This window comes from Brassica oleracea, chromosome C8 (genome assembly GCF_000695525.1).
Source record: "Brassica oleracea var. oleracea cultivar TO1000 chromosome C8, BOL, whole genome shotgun sequence".
Classification (NCBI taxonomy): domain Eukaryota; kingdom Viridiplantae; phylum Streptophyta; class Magnoliopsida; order Brassicales; family Brassicaceae; genus Brassica; species Brassica oleracea.
In genome coordinates, this window is record NC_027755.1 from 10,783,256 (window position 1) to 10,793,056 (window position 9,801).

General features: G+C 31.3%; 1 long non-coding RNA gene across 2 annotated transcripts; it reads right to left on the reverse strand.

Moving 5' to 3' along the window:
• Window positions 1-1,421: 1,421 nt before the first annotated feature.
• On the reverse strand, window positions 1,422-7,503 carry LOC106310891. Of its 2 annotated transcripts, none has more exons than XR_001263882.1 (3): window positions 7,307-7,503; window positions 4,297-4,412; window positions 1,422-1,871 (listed from the first exon to the last, which is right to left on the reverse strand). It is a non-coding gene; the product is annotated as an uncharacterized LOC106310891 (long non-coding RNA). The 2 variants fall into 2 exon arrangements; XR_001263881.1 differs by having other exon boundaries at window positions 1,422-2,158.
• Between the last annotated feature and the right edge of the window lie 2,298 nt (window positions 7,504-9,801).

The following is a 9,801-nucleotide window of genomic DNA, read 5'->3' on the forward strand; positions in this document are numbered from 1 at the left end:
AAGTTAGTTTCGTAATTGACTTTTTGTTTGTGTTTTTAGAGAAGATTTCTCTGGAAGTCTTCCAAATTTTCTTTGTTAAGAAAAAAAAACGAGTAGACTTCTGTGAAAGTCTTCTCGGATAAACACATGTTAGTTTTGCAACTGACCGAACTGTGTCCAAAATATGACTTTTTATTGAAGATTTCCAGGAAAGTCTTATCTGGTATTTTCAAAAAAAATTCAAATACCAAAGTAAACCAATACTTACAAAGGAAGACTTCTTAAGAAATATGATGCAGAGCAGACTTCTATAGAAGACTTCTTTTGTAAATTTGCAATTGCAAAAATGACATAAATGGTAGACTTCCTAGAAGTCTTCTACCGGAAGACTTTCGTCGAAGTCTTATAGGTCAATGTTTAATAAATTTTCATTTTCTCTATAATTAAAAATGATTGCTGAATATTTTCTTGTTAATTCATGCACATTAGTCAATATTAGGAGTCTTGAATACTTGAGAAGACTTCTTGAAATACTTCAAAAGACTTCACATGCATGAGGTGGAAGACTTCCTGGAATACTTCAGAAGAATTCGCATGCATGAAGTGGAAGACTTCCTCGAAGTCTTCCAGGAAGTTTTCCATGAAATCTTCAAAAACCTGAAATCTGAAACTTCCATCAGCTTTAACACACTCAGATTTGTTTACTAGATGAAGAAAAAGACAAGAGCTTTAAGCAACAAGACGGTTACCAGGTGAAGAAAATTTAGACATGGAGAGTTACAAAAAATGCTCATATCTGTTTTGGCTCCACCATCAACTTCAACCTACGAGACCTCATCCGCCACTTTGACACCTCCAACAGCAACCTCTGAGGCCTCTTCCTCTAGCTCGGACAGCTCCTCCACTTTGACAGCTCTAGATCTAAAACTAAATCAAAGACTCCGGCATCGTTTGAGAGAGAGGTAAGAGCTTTAATCAATAAGAGATCAAATGAAAAAAAAATCAGACATGTAGACTAACCAAAATACTCAGGTCTGTTATGAAAGAGGAGACATGAGAGAAGACTTTTTGGGAAGTATTCTACTGCATTATATGCTAGAAGACTTCTAAGAAGAAAAGACTTCCTAAAAGTCGGACTCGAATCTGAAAAACATACATATCCAAATGCATTCAAATGGCTTCAAAACAGAGAAAAACCTCAAAATAAGTTTTTAATGCTTAAATAATAAATAAAACAGTCACGTTAGGTTGAATATATAACTTTTTAGAATCAAACACAAAATTGATAAATATACCATAAAAGAGGTGGAAGATGAAAACCATCTAATTAAAAACCTGCAAAAACAAGATAAATCAGTGAGAAAGACATAAAACAAAAAATTGAGAAATTGATATAAAGTTTGATGTTTTTAAAATTAAACAGATTAGAGAGAGGTTTGAGAGTTTTAGAATGAGTAACATTACATTTTTGTTGTAGCCATTTGAGAGAGTGTGAGAAAATGTGTACATTTTCTTTATATAGGGAGACCAAAATTCTAATAAGATTAAATATTTTCTCTCATAAAAATATTTTTTGTAAATTTATAAATTATTTTTAAGAACTACTATATGAAAAGACTTTCACGATTTAATAAAAATATTCTCCCAAGTTGAAGTCAAAGTGCCAACATAGTACATAGCTGAACGAGAGGTTCTTGCACCTCATGCAAGTTTATCTGCCATAATATTTTTTTGCTCTAGAAATATGCTGGAGTGAGAAATGTGGAAAGAGCGTCTTACATCGTTGTACTTCCTCGAAGGGGTGCGAAAGCTAGCCATTCTGTCGGTGCAGACACCATCTTCACCAATTGAGCTTAGTCCGTTGCAAACTTCATTTCCATAAAATATAGGATCTTCATGCATTTCATTTGCAAAATAAAGGCTTCACATTCAGCATGTAAAGGTGATAGGCTAATTCTATAGTTTGATGAACTATTATTAATATGATAATTATGTGTCTTGTCAATAAACTACACCTTTTGTCAATATATTATATTAAAATTAATTAAAAATCTAAGTACACCTGAGTAAATTATCTGGATCCGAAGACACCAAATTTTAAGACACCAAACTGAACCCGATCTGATATAGATATCCGAACGTTACATGATTTCCTATACTCGAAGAACCCAATCTGAAACTGAACCGAATTAAAAAATCACTCGTATCCGAAAAAATCTGAAGTACAAATATATACATTAGAAAATTTATAAATTAATAAGCACGGTAAATTATTAAAAAATTTGGTCCCAAGTTGGACATGTTCAAAATATGAAATAAATCGATAAAATAATAAGATAATCGTTTTTTAGAAAATCTTACGTAAATGTATAGTCCCACTAAAATTATAAACTAATAATTTATATATAGCTATATAAGGTTTATATAAGTACAAAGAACACATTGTATTATTTGTTTTATATTCACAATAAAATTTATCTTTATTTTTTTAACAATTCAATATATTTTGATAACATTTTGTAAAGTTATATCTAAAATTACATTTAAATGATATGACACATATTTTATAAAAATTTATATTTTAAAATAGAGAAATTTTTTAAAATGAACTTTTTATAAATTATAACTCTATAAATTAAGAAAATTTCACAGTCTCGATATTATTAATTTAAAGATGTTTATTGTATCTACAAATATTAGTTATTTTCATACATGTAATAATTTCAATATTAAAAATTATAATATTAGTTATAATGGAAGGAGGGGGAAAATTTCTTGGGACAAGACTGATACAGTACTTTGCAGGGTTTTGATGGTCTGGTAGGAGCAAGGAACACGAGTGCAGCGCTTTCCCTTCTCCACTCAAAAATTGAGGCATTCATATGGGCAATGGAATGCATGAAGAATTTACATCAATTTCATGTGACTTTTGCTACATATTAATTTCAGCTGGTGAAGATAGTATCAAAACCCCTGCTTTTGCATCATATTTGGAAGACATATGGATCCTCAAGGAGGGCTTCAGCATTACAACGATTATCTATGTTCATCGCGGAATATACAGGCAGATAGTCTCGCACGCAGTGCTAGATCTAAGGCATTTTATGTTATTCACATGGATTCAGATTATCCAGTTTGGTTTGAAGAGTCCTAGTTGAGTTTTTTTAAATTGCTGTAAAAAAAGATTTATAATAATTTTTAAAAATAAATTAGTTATTTATAGATAATTTAGATACTATAGATATTTTTGGTTACTTTCGGATATTCTTAGACATGTTTGGATATAAAAAAAACAGGTTCGAACCAAATATTTGAGATAAAATCGGTTATTTTTATATACATTTGGATCACAACAAATCTTTCCGAACCGGAACTCGATTTTTTCGGTTCATTCGGATATACCCAAAAATATCTAAACCTGACAAGTAGAGAACTGAATCTAATCCGAGATTTAAAATTACCCGATTGATATCAATTTTTCCATATTAGAAACATCTGATATCTGAACCTGATCTGATACTCGAATACCCAGGCCTAAATCTAAGCATAGGTCTAGACCCTATTCCAAAACTCGGCCAGAGGCCGTAAAATCGCTGGTTATACGCTTCACGGTGTAGCTCCATGGCAATTAGAACCAAATTGGTGAAAACCATTAAATAATTTTTTTTTGTTCAAAATTTTATGATTAAGGTTAGATTTAATGTTTATATGATAAACCCAATAAAAACGAGACTATAGAGGTAAAAGTCATGAAAAAGGCTGGCCGCCATGGATTGGAGCTTGTCAGCTTGAGTCGCAGGTTGAAGATAAGAACATATTTGTCCTTTTCAGCTTATTAAAGAAAATACAGATATGGCAAAACACATCATATATGGTTCAAACCTGGGTTGCCCAGTGGATTTAATATATCACAAACCAGTAGACTAAGCTGTACTTACGTAGTTACGTTTGTGTTCCACATATCTAATATTTATACGTATTAAAGAAAAAAAATCATAAGTATTCCCCGATTTATTCTTAATTTTTTATAACTAGGCTGGGGTTGCCACACGGATAATGTGTAGCGAGTTTCCTAACAAGAGGTCTAGACAAAGAAACATATAGTCACTTGTAAACACGTTTCCACCAATAAACATGAGCTTGTGTGGACATGGTCATATACACAGTAACTAAATCATATGTCTCTGTTCGTACCATTGTATATATGTAAGTATATCTAGTTAACTAGGTATACGTATATGGGTATATTTTAGAGAATGGCTAACATATTGGATACGAAATAAACAAAATTAAAAAGATAAGTAAATGTATTGTTACCTCGAGTGATGATAGAGGCTAGTCGCAAAAGTCAAACGGGAATCGCTTTTCTCATGAAATTTAAGTTCATCGTTTTGCCATTGTTGGTGATTGAGTGAATGAAGCCGCAGGATGATCTGGTACTACCATATATACTCACTTAGTCACTTACACATACATATATGCACATATCACACACACACACATATACGCAACAACATGAACAATGAAATCATCTATATACTGTTTTGAAATGCCATTTCTTTTTCTTTGTACAATATGGTTAAAATAAATTAATTGGTGTATTAAGTTATGATAGATACACATGCATGGATCCATAAACTCATATTCTAAAAAAATGTAAGAGAGAATCATCACGAATTATGAAAAAGAAAGGGGGAAATGCTGTTTTGGTGAGAAAAAAACAACTTTGATGTCTGGAAGTAAATTAGCATGAGTATGTGTCTAGCATATAACCAGGGTCGTCTTTTTGCACGTGCAAGTGGAATGGTCGAACAGGGTCCAAAATTATAGAGGGTCCATATTTTTTTATTTTAGTAATAGTATAAATATAAAATCATATATTTATAAAAAAAAAAATCACATAGCTAAATGTAAATTTAATTTTCGTATTTATTAATTACAAATTTTATTTTGTTAACATAACCAACAAAAAATGCAATAAGTTAGGAAGTAATTATCATTTATATCAATTATAAATTTTGGAAAGTAAAAAACAATAGCTGTGGGTGTTTGTTTTAATATTCAATGTAAGTTTAGAAAGTTAATATTCTAATTTGATTATGTTTAGGAAACTATTATTAATTAGTGATTATAAATAAGGAGAGAAATATATAATTTTTTCACCAACTTTTCAAAAAAAAAACACAAAGGGTCTGACTGGTGACCATTCGGGAAACAAGAGGAACAAACAGAAAAGGAATATACGGGAAAAAAATAGCAGGAATGAAAAGGAATGGTTGTTCCTTCTCAAATTTAAGAAGGAATAGTTTTAGCCTTTAATTCTCTACAAAAACAGGAACAAGAGGGAATGAGAAGGAATTATTATTCCTTGCGAATGGGGATTTTTAATAGGAACGTTAGGGAATGGATTATTCCCCATCATTCCCCGGTCACCATTCATACCCAAAGAAAAAAAGACAAGTCCAAACAATGAGAATTTTTTAGGACTAATTGAAATGTTAGTTGAATTTGATCTAGTTATCAAAGAGCATGTGGATAGAATTATAAATGATGATATTCATTTTCATTATCTTGGTCATAATATTCAAAATGAATTGATAATTTTGATTGCTTCTGCAATTAAATCTGAAATTTTAAGTAAAATAAAACAAGCAAAATATTTTTTTGTGATACTTGATTGTACTCCTGACAGTGGCCACCAAGAACAAATGTCTATGATATTGAGGTATGTAGATTACTCTTCTCATCCTATTAAAATTGAAGAATCTTTTCTAGGATTTTTACATGTGAATGATACAAGTGGTCAAAGTCTTTTTGAAGTCGTGCAAAATGAATTATCGTCTTTGGGTCTTGACATACATAATGTATGAGGCCAAAGTTATGATAATGGTGCAAACATGAAAGGAAAACATCAAGGAGTACAAAAACGATTTTTAGATGTAAATCCAAGAGCGTTTTATACTCCTTGTAGTTCTCATAGTCTTAATTTAAGGTTATGTGATATGGCTAATACTTGTGGAAAAGCTAAAGATTTTTTTGGAGTGATACAAAGAATCTATACAATATTTGCTAAATCTACTAAGAGGTGGGATATTTTAAAAGATAATATAAAAGACCTTACACTTAAGCCATTGTCATCTACTCGTTGGGAGAGTCGTGTAAATAGTGTTAAAGCAATTAGATTCCAAATTTTAGAAATTCGTGAGGCTTTACTTCAAGTAGCTGAAAGTGATAATGATTCTATGATTAGAAGTGAAGCTAAATCCTTAGCTACAAATGAACTTGGTGAATCTGAGTTTTTGGTGAGCATTGTTATTTGGTAGGAAATGTTATATGCTGTTAATTTGGTTAGTAAAAGTTTACAGTCTAAAAATATGCTTATTGATGTTGCTATTGAAAAAGTTAGGGGATTAGTAGAGTTTTTCAAAAAGTATACAGATACTGGTTTTCAAATGCTTTGGAAACTGCTAGAAAAATTGCTATAGATATAGGTGTTGATCCAATATTTCCTCAAAAACGTGTTATTCAAAGAAAAAGAAAATTTGATGAGATCTCAAATATACCTTCAGTTGCTCCACAATCTAGTGAGGAATTATTTAGGATTGAGTATTTTTTTATGCATAGTTGATCAAGCAATTACTTCACTTACTAAAAGGTTTGAACAATATCAAGAGTATGAAAAGATTTTTGGTTTTTTATTTAACCCTGAAAAATGGTTTTCTTTAGATGATATGACTTTAAATAATTATTGTAGTAGTTTTACAAATACTTTTAACAAAGGTGAGAATTTTCACGTTAGTGGAGATGAATTGTTTATGGAACTAAAATTACTTAGAGAAGTTATGCCAAAAGAGATAATTTATCCTATTGACATTTTGAATTATTTGATGCGTGCTAATTGTTTTCCAAGTGCTATTATTGTTTATAGAATTTTACTAACTATTCATATAACTGTTGCATCTGCAGAGAGAAGTTTTTCGAAACTAAAATTGTTGAAGTCATATCTGCGGACAACAATGATACAAGAAAGATTAAATGGGCTAGCGATGATTGCAATTGAAAATGATATTCCGGAGAAGATCAAGTTTAATGATTTGGTCGATGATTTTGCATCAAAAAGACCTAGAAGAATGGCGTTATTTAGATGAAAAAAATTAGACTGGTATATTCATTTTATATTCTAACAATATTTTGTCATAAATTATTTTAGGTTATAAAAAAGGACCTTGTTTTTTTTTGAACAGAGTCTCTCTAGAGTTTGAGATGACCCTGCATATAACATAATTGTATGTATTGTAATAGTGGTGTGTGTATGTCGTATGATTACCAGATCATGCTGGCAGCTTCAGCCTCTCAAAACCAGCACAGAAATAGATCCATGTAGATACGCAAACCTTACATCAACCCTAGCTATAATCAAAAAATTATTAATTAGAAAAGAAAATTGCCTTCTTTTGAAGTTTTTAAAGGAGGCAAGAGGAAAACATTATCAAGATGTGAAGAGATGAGAAAAATGTCTCAACTTGTAATCGTAATCAAGCTTCTTCTTACACACACAAACATATATATATATTTATATTAAAATTTATTTTAAAATACTAATACACTGATGATGCTTGTTTGGATAAAAGGACCACAAATTATTATTACCAACAAAATAAAATGGACCAAAAATATGTATTTTTATTTTCTTGAAACACATGTATCTAATATTGTTATAACGCCATTCTTGACTAGCCATGTGCACAAATGGCAGAAATGATAAAACCTGTGTGATTGAAGCGATAAAATTTCAGTTGAAACTGTAACAATTATTTGGTAGAAATCATTTCTAATTAAGTTTAGCGGTATAAACGTCTAGATGATTCCCTAATATTTAACCGTTTTGAACATATAACACCTTAACATTAACATTGTAAAATACGACTGGATGGCTTGAACAATATTGAAAATCAGAACATTTTTTATAATTGAAATATTTTCAGTTGGATTCATATACATATAATTTAAACCAAAACTTGTCAATCTCTTAACTAAAATAATTATTTTATTATTGGATCTAGAGAAAGAAAACATTGTTATAATAACATATTTCTTATACAAAGATTGCAAATAACTTTTTATATGATGTACATGGGCTTGATCCGGGATATCTCCTAGTTTAAACCAAATGTGCCTATACAAATAGAAAAAATATAGTGGGCACATCTAATAGAAGTATAATGCTCAGAATTTCCGTTTGACCAAAAAGAATTTGGATTTAGATCTTCAAAGGTTTTATTATCAAAAATGTAAAGGTAATAGCGTGATCATACGTCCATACATAAAACGATTGAATTTTTATGTAGTTTATATTCAAGTAGCGAAAAGGATGGATGAGGAAGAGAAGATATGGTTTTGGGAATTAATGGCTGAGACAAATGAAAAGGATACGACCGAATCCGAAATCTCCGGCTGTTGCACGCGTTTTCTGTCTTATTACTTCTACCAGGTGCATAGTCTCCTCGCAAGCGCAGGATCGACTACATTATAGGTGCATTGTATAGTTTTGTTTACGGGATTTTATTGTTTTTTTTGTCTATAATGTGATTTATGGGACTTTGGATATTACATAGGTTGATGAATTTGATATAAGAATGAACGACGAAGTCATATGTTGATATTTTTATATCTTATATGTTCAAAGTTGAGGGTGATGGAACTTGTTAGTGTTTACTTAGGTAGTTGTTTGTATATAAATCAAATAGTGCATGGAAAAAGATAATAAATTTGGATTTAAAATGTTAGGGTTTCAAAATAACTGGGCCTTGAATCTGTGGTTTAGTCTAATACTGAAAAAACTGTTAGGACTTCAACTCCTTTTTTTCTCAATGTCGGGAATGTGGGCACTAATTTCCTGATTCATGTAGGTAAAATTGTTTCTTAGTTTGTGAGATTGAAAAGCGTAGATTGATTATAAGCATGATTGATGAGAGGTTTACTTGCATCAGCTTCGTCTGTCGTGGGTGTTGAGTTTCATCGGCGCCAGATGTTAGACATGCAAGAGAGAAGATCTGAATATGTTAATTTTGTGTTTTGTTTTTTCTTCTCTCGTGTTTTGCGGGTTCCACTCTTTGCTCAGGTTGTACAAAAGATGAAGTCTGGCTATGCCGTCTCACTTCTCTGAAGTATTCCCTTGATTAACCTCCCACCAACATCTATCTTCTGATTCTGTCTTGAAGTCAAAGAGCTTCTAGAAAAATTAGCTTCCATCTGCTGTTCCGCTTGGAATGGAGAGTTCTGAAATGCCGCATAAAAAATATATTGGCAAATAACTAATGATTGTCAACAACTATCACTATACTAAATAGAAAATAAATCAAGGTTTTTTGTTCTGCACAAACTAAAATCTTATAACAGGGTTGTCACGGTCTTTTTTCAGGAGCAAGATCTTTTTCTTCCCTGAAACCATAGTCAATGCAATTCTTAGGAGAGAGCTATCCATGACAGAGGCTAAAGTTGCGTAGATGAAAAAAATAGATCAGAAACACAATAGATTTTTTTCAGAATAAGGAAAATATGGGATAAGTTGTTGACTAATTACCAGTTTCAGTTGTTGGTATGTCATTCCACTTGAATTTGCCTGATTGTAATCTTGCTTGGAGCTGCCAAATATGCTATGTTTACCAATTTCTAGGTTTGTGTTCGCAATCACTTGGAGCACCTAGCAACCTCAAAACGATCGACTTTCACAATGGAATCTGCTTTCAAAGATGGCATGTAATGATTAGCACGTCCGACGGGAGTAAACCCATGAATCACGGAATCTGCAAATAGTATTAT